The sequence below is a fragment of the Zootoca vivipara genome, chromosome 2, assembly GCF_963506605.1.
Source record: "Zootoca vivipara chromosome 2, rZooViv1.1, whole genome shotgun sequence".
In the NCBI taxonomy this organism is placed as follows: Eukaryota; Metazoa; Chordata; class Lepidosauria; order Squamata; family Lacertidae; genus Zootoca; species Zootoca vivipara.
Genome location: NC_083277.1, coordinates 14017524 through 14025087, shown reverse-complemented (window position 1 = coordinate 14025087; position 7564 = coordinate 14017524). Strand labels below are relative to the sequence as shown.

Below are 7564 nucleotides of genomic sequence, written 5' to 3'. Positions count from 1 at the left end.
CAGGATTAAAACTGGACTGCTGACTACGGAACTTGCTGGATTGGGGGGTTGGAGCCGGAAATCGGGGATGTAAGGTTAGATTGGGAATAGTTATAGTTTTAAAGTGAACTGATTTTGGAAAAAGGTGAAAATATGGAGGCTTATAGAGGGGGTAAAAATTAGGCACGGGATGAAAAAATGGGAGTTTGATTTTTCAGTGATTTGGATATTAGGTGAAAATGATAATAACCAATTTAAAAGTAGTATAAAGTATAAAGGTAATTATTTCATAGAATAAGAAACTGTTGAAGAGGATAAAAAAAGGGATGAAAACCGGGGAAGGGGGGAGGTTGGGGAAGCCCACAAAATATGGTTTATCAATTATGAATGGAAAAAAAAGATTTTTTTTTTGTTGTGTATTGTTTTTTTCTTTTTTGCTATTTTTTTCTTTTCTTTTTCTTCTCTTTTCTCTTCTTTTTATTCTTTTTTTGGTATGACAATAGATGGTTGGATGGATGACTTCCTGCGTACTGCCCTGGTTTCCTGGAACTCTCTGGTGGCAGGGGGGGGGCTTTGGGGGCAGGGGAGGGGGAGGAGGACAGAAACCCAATCATAAAATGGACCATCGCTGACTGTTCACCTGCGTGGGATACTTCTGTGGCAGGGGAGGACCCATGGAGGGGGGTGGGAAGAAGGTGGAAAAGGTGTTCATGTATGTACCGTTTTTTGTAATCTGTAAAATTAATAAAAATTATGTTTTTTTTTTAAAAAAAAGCAAAAGTAGGTGTGGACCTGCCTAGGTCTAGCACTGGACAAAAGGGGGTTCTTATAATCCCTGTGTGCTATGGTCCATGGGGTCACAAAGAGTCGGACACAACTAAATCGGACACAACTAAACGACTAAACAACAACAAGAATCCCTGTGGTTGATGCTGATTGTAAGATGCCAGTTTGGTCCCAGCTTTCAAAGGCTCTACTAGAGAGACGATCCAAAGCACTGGTGATCTGATTCCCCCCCCCCCCGTCCCTGCCGCGGCAAGGTGCCCGGCGGGGAGGGGGGGTTAAATTCTTCTCATGCTGTCAAAAAACAGTCTGTGATGCAGCTAGTAGCTTCCTGTAACTATGCGACCTGCAGCAAACATTTGCTGGCTTGAGGAAGCGCTGAACTCTATCCTCCCTGATTTCTCCATTCTGCATTCACATTTCCCACCAAAAAGGAAAGTTGCAGTTGATATTGCCCCTGCTTAATTGTGTTTTTGTTGGTGCAAGTATTGTTGCGTATGCCAACTGGTACAGCCCTTCACTAGCCAACAATTGTTTACAGCCCTTGGTTTTAGTTGCAAAGAAATAAAAGCCCCTCTGGAACAAAAGCCCCTTTGATTTTAGTTCCATAATTGACAAACATCACATGTACTGTATTTTGCTGGTCTAAGTATCCCTTTAGCCCGGCAAGTTCTGGGTTGCCTTGGATTGGGTAGACCTTTGTGTTGAATTCCAACACCGCACACACACACACACACACACACACACACACACACACACACACAGAGAGAGAGCCGCATTTTGCTTTCCGTGATCAAAAAATATGATTCATTTCATAGACTAAATGTCTTTTGCTTCCATTCCTTCCAAAAATGCATATCTCGGTGTGGAAGCCACAGCAGACCTCCTTAAAGATGTATGGTCTTGCACATTGTAGCTTATATGCTCTAAATTAGCCTTTATTGATTTGTCCTTAACAATGGAGGTCTCCTGACCTCACTGCAGATTCCCCTTATTTGGCACATTGTATTTTTGAAACAGAGGACGAGATGGTTGGACAGTGTTCTTGAAGCTACGAACATGAATTTGACCAAACTGCGGGAGGCAGTGCAAGACAGGAGTGCCTGGCGTGCTCTGGTCCATGGGGTCACGAAGAGTCGGACACGACTAAACGACTAAACGACAACAAATTTTTGAAATTGGGACCCAGGTGGCGCTCTGGGTTAAACCACAGAGTCTAGGGCTTGCTGATCAGAAGGTCAGCGGTTCGAATCCCTGCAACGGGGTGAGCTCTCGTTGCTCGGTCCCAGCTCCTGCCCACCTAGCAGTTTGAAAGCACATCAAAGTGCAAGTAGATAAATAGGGACCGCTCTGGCGGGAAGGTAAACGGCGTTTCCGTGCACTGCTCTGGTTCGCCAGAAGCAGCTTTGTCATGCTGGCCACATGACCCAGAAGCTGCCTGCGGACAAACGCCGGCTCCCTCGGCCTATAGAGCGAGATGAGCGCCGCAACCCCAGAGTCGGGCACGACTGGACCTGATGGTCAGGGGCGGCCCTTTACCCTTTTTATTTTTGAAATTGGGTTATCACTTACCCAAAGACCCTTGATGGATGGCGACCCCGCATTTTCCTCTTTTCATCCATCGGCTCTGCCAGCCAATACTTGTTTTTCATGCTGCAACAACAAGTGTCAGTGATGGCTGTTCTTGCAGCCAGGAAGTGGTGACATGTTAACTTCCCGAGCAGTTGCGGTTTGGAGTGTAAAAAGCAGCGCAAACAGCAAAGAGCTATGAATTTGGCTTTTCAGCTCTTTACAGATGCTCGATTTAATTTGTGAGAAGTCATTATGTGCTTCGGTATTGCTCATAGCTGCTTTTCCTTATCAATTGGGATAAATCTATTAAGCTTGCTCCTCTTTTTGTAAGCATCAATTGTATCGAAAGTTCATTATGTGGAACTTTCTGCTTTACTTGGTCTCAGCAACAGGAAGCTCAAGCAGAAGCTCTTGCGTGGGTTGACTTTTGATACGGCTCACCCCCAGTGTGCAAGAGCTATCAAAAAAGAAGAACTTCACCTGCCTGTTATCTCTCAAAGCTGGTCAGAGCCTAGCCACAATGCTCCAAAAAAGCTCATTGAGTCTCTTGGGCTTTTAATCCTAGAGGCAAAGAAATCCTGCCAATTACAACAGATGATGGTTTGCATCACTGTTCTGCAGGCCCGTCCTAGCCATAGAGGCTAGTGGTGCGGAGAACCACGGCACCGGGCGCTGGAGGGCGCTGGAGGGCGCTGGAGGGCGCTGGAAGGGCGCCAAGTGAGCGCAGGGTTCCGGCGATCTGGCCAGGACTGCGCTCCTTCTCCGAGGACTCCGTGCTGCGCCTCCTTCTCGTTTCCCCAGCGCTGGGTTCCGCTCAGTCGAGCTTCGCCACCAGCGCGCGCACAGCGCCCAAGCAGCTCTTGCTGGTCCCACGGTGTGTGCGCTGGTGGCGAAGCTTGACTGAGCAGAACCCAGCGCTGGGGAAACGAGAAGGAGGCACAGCGCGGAGTCCTCGGAGGTGGCCTCCCGCTGCTGCCGCAGTCTGCTTGACACTCCCGGGCCCTTGGAGAGGCTCTGGAGGGGGGCGCTGGAGGGACCTAGTGCCAGGGCACTGGATGGGCTTAAGACGGCCCTGCTGTTCTGGTCCAACATTCCCAAAGCTTATATATAGCTAGCACCCCCTCCTATTGCTTTAATCTGTTCCGTCATATTGCTCACTTGCTCAACTTCCTGACTCGTGTTTTCCTTCAGAAAGCATTTGTAAAAATAAAAATAAAAATAAAATATAATATAATATGTTGCATTGCTGAAATAAATGCACTTTTTGACGATATTCTAATTTTCCGAGTTTCACCTGTATTTCTGGGCCAGTGGAGCAAGGCAACTGGGGAATTAGCTCAAATGGTAGAGCGCTCGCTTAGCATGCGAGAGGTAGCGGGATCGATGCCCGCATTCTCCAGCAAACCTCATGACCTCTTCCTTTTGCCAGACATTCAACAAAGCTTTCCTGAAACCTTTTCTGGATCCCTATTTGAGATCTGTCTCTTTTTTCTGTATTTCTGGGCCAACGGAGCCAGGCAACTGGGGAATTAGCTCAAATGGTAGAGCGCTCGCTTTGCATGCAAGAGGTAGCGGGATCGATGCCTGCATTCTCCAGCAAACCTCACGACCTCTTCCTTTTGCCAGGCATTCAACAAAGCCTCTGGGAATCCCATTCTGGATCCTTTTCTGAGATCTTCCTCTTTTTCAGTATATCTGGGCCAGTGAAGCCAGGCAACTGGGGAATTAGCTCAAATGGTAGAGCGCTCGCTTAGCATGCGAGAGGTAGCGGGATCGATGCCCGCATTCTCCAATCCTGCCCCCCCCCTCTTGCTTTTGCTATTTATACCACAGAGGCTTCTTAACTCCCTTTTTCTTGTATGGAAGAAAAACATATATTTCCCTATCCAAAGTTGTGGTTCCTCTCCCCACAGGTACAGGCAACAGCCATTTTACACGGGGGTCACATTCTGAGGCAGCACACATTTAAGTGAAATCACATATATTGGGAACACCCATTGAAAAGTCCTGCAAACACCCTCTAAACCTAGAATCATAGAATCATACAGTTGGAAGAGACCACAAGGGCCATCCAGTCCAACCCCCTGCCAAGCAGGCAACACCATCGAAGTATTCCTGGCAGATGGCTGTCAAGCCTCCGCTTAAAGACCTCCAAAGAAGGAGACTCCTTGGCAGCAAGTTCCACTGTTGAACAGCTCTTACTGTCAGGAAGTTCTTCCTAATGTTTAGGTGGAATCTTCTTTCTTGTAGCTTGAATCCATTGCTCCGTGTCCGCTTCTCTGGAGCAGCAGAAAACAACCTTTCACCCTCTTCTATATGACGTCCTTTTGTATATTTGAACATGGCTATCATACCTCTGCAAACCCTTTTTAAAAAGCCCTTTAAAAAACCCAGCAGTGCTTACAAGACTGGCAGGAATGGTGGTAATCGCTCCCTCCAAACCTCCTTGCTCAAACTCTAACTCTCCACAGGCCTCAACCATCAGTGTAATGGCTCCTGGGATTGCACTTGCAATGGCTCATGATTGTTTTCATGCTATTTTTTGCCCTTTCTGCACTCCTTTAAGACTGCTTTTGCCCTTTTTCTAGTCACTTCCAGGTTTGTGGCGATAAGCGCATGGCTGCGTGCCTATTGAACATGTGCTGTGCTTTGTTTTCTGGGCGTACTCAAGTGTACACAGTACACATACTGTATTTTTCGCTCCATAAGACACACCTGACCATGGGACGCACCTAGTTTTTTAGAGGAGGAAAACAAGAATTATTATTATTTGCTTTCTTGAATTGTCCTAGGCATAGCAGCCAACTCCTAGAGGCCTAGGTGCCTTTGCCCCCCCAATTAAATATTTGAGGAAGTCATTCCCCCCCTATGTTGATGGGCTTTGTCATTCATATAGTGTGCATGCACTTGAGATCAGTTGCAGCGGTTCTCAACCTATCATCCCTCAACTCCCATCATCCCTGAGCTCTGGTCTTGCTAGCTAGGGGCGATGGGAGTTGTAGTTCAACAACATCTGGGGACCCACAGGTTGAGAAAGGCTGATACGGTATGTGAGGTGGGGCTTACCTGCCCCCCCCATATTTTATTAAAGTTGGAAGAGGGAGGGAGGGAAGAAAGGGGAGAGAGAGAGAGAGAGAGAGAGAGAGAGAGAAGGAAGGAAGGTGTGTGTGAGAGAGAGAGGAAGAGAGAGGGAAGCAGCCCTCTCTGCTGTCACGGAAGCAGCCCGAGGCTCTGGCTCTGGCTCTGGCTCTGGCGCCAGAGCCAGAGCCAGAGCCAGAGCCTTCACTCCATAGGACGCACGGACTTCCCCCCTTCCTTTTTGGGAGGGAAAAAGTGTGTCTTATGGAGTGAAAAATACTGTATCTCCCCCCCCCCCAAAAATGTTAAAAGCGTGGCACTTACTGCAACAACTTCACGGTGAGTACCGGCACCATTTTTCCCTATTAAAAGATGCAGTGTGCATGCAGAGTGCCCTTTGCTAGGAAACAGCTTCGCCTCTACAAATGAGGGCAGAAGCTTAGCCATGACCGGTGCTTTTTTTCTGGGGTGTGTGTGTGCAAGGGTACCCATACCCCTAAACACTTTGTGAATCTACGTCTGGCCTCATTGAGGGGCAGTATTTCAATATGAGTAGGAAAATGAGAGTTCCCCTGAACATTTTAGTAGGGGGGGGGGGGAGAAAGCACCGGCCATGACCATGTGCAAAGTGCGACCTCACCGAAAAAAAGGCGCCATCTTTCTCTTTCTTTGTTGAAAGGCATCGAATGAAAAGTAGAGAAATAGCAATGGCCGTATTTAGTAACGTCTTTTGGGCGGGACACCCCCCCCCACCCCCCACCCCCCACCCAGCACTACCAGTGGCTTTTTCCCTGGAAGGGTCGTAGCATGAGCATGATGTGTCCCCCGCCAGAGGAACTAGCCCCCCCCAACACCCTATACAGCTAGTAGCTGTGCACAGTTGTGAGCGAAGGAAATGTCATGAGGTCTGTGTGAGTTGTAGACTGGCAATGGCCTTCATTCCTCAATATGATTGACTTTCACCCCACTTCTTTGCTGCTGCTGCTGCTACTGCTACTGCTGCTCCTCCTCCCCCTCCCCTCCCCCCTCCCCCTCCCCCTCCCCCTCCCTCTCCCTTTGTCTGTTTCTCTCCCCACCTCTTGCTCTGCACATTCCCTTACTGGTAGACTGCCAGAGGCTCTTGTGGATGTTTCGCAAGTGTTGGATCTCGGCCAGAAACGTCATTTTGGGGAATTCGAAACTTAGACCATGCTCAGGGAAGGGGCCAAAGGGGTTTTTATTATCGCTGTCTTTAGAGCCAGAGAAGTAGTAAGGACAGAGCTTAATCTGCCCATCCTGGGCTTCGGTCGCATCTGTCTGATCCTCCTTCCCACTCAGAGGAGATACTCAAAGGTATCTTGCAAAGGGCTTCTTGTGTGTGTTGGGGAGAACGGAGCCATTTGGGGTACTAATAGGGATGCCGTCAGTTATTTCTATAAATGAAATTATTTTACTCTACAAATAAAACTAAAATTAATTTCTATAAATTAAATAAAATCAGTTCGTTATTTTAAGAGTAAGAACCCAATCGGCAGGGAAAACAGAATCTAACCTTTTGTTATCCCCAAGACGCATCACACCTCTCCCTTTTCTTCATTCCCCTCCACTCCAAATCATTCCTATACTTCGATGTGACAGATATAGATTCTATAGCAAGGTCTAGTGGTGGGAAATCTGTCCTGTTTGTTCTTTCTTGGTCCGGTCCATTCCACTCCTCAGTTCTTCACATCAGTTTGCAATTCTTGAAAGAAAAGAAAGTAGTCCTCCTCAAACTCCACCCGCATTTTAGTGCGAATTGCTTCTAATACGCACATCTATCTATGCAGTTTTGCCTAATATACACACTTTTTGCACAGCGTTATTTTCTGTAATGCATTTCCCCCCAAAGTTATGCATTTCTAGGCATACCGTATATTCCGGCGTATAAGACGACTGGGTGTATAAGACGACCCCCAACTTTTCCAGTTAAAATATAGAGTTTGGGATATACTCGCTGTATAAGAAATATGACCCGGTGTATAAGACGACCCCCGACTTTTGAGAACATTTTCCTGGGTTAAAAAGTAGTCTTATACGCGAATATGCTGTGTTTTGGTTCGTGTATTGTTTCAGAAAGTGCAAATCAGGGAGGTCACATGAGAACTGAATCCATTTTGCCCTCTCCTATCCCATC

General features: G+C 47.3%; 2 non-coding genes across 2 annotated transcripts; both read left to right on the top strand.

Moving 5' to 3' along the window:
- The first annotated feature begins 3660 nt into the window (after positions 1–3660).
- Positions 3661–3733, top strand: TRNAA-AGC (transfer RNA alanine (anticodon AGC)). Its single transcript has one exon. It is a non-coding gene; the product is annotated as a tRNA-Ala (tRNA).
- Positions 3734–4053: 320 nt separating this feature from the next.
- TRNAA-AGC (transfer RNA alanine (anticodon AGC)) lies at positions 4054–4126 on the top strand. The gene has a single exon. It is a non-coding gene; the product is annotated as a tRNA-Ala (tRNA).
- The last annotated feature ends 3438 nt before the right edge of the window (positions 4127–7564 follow it).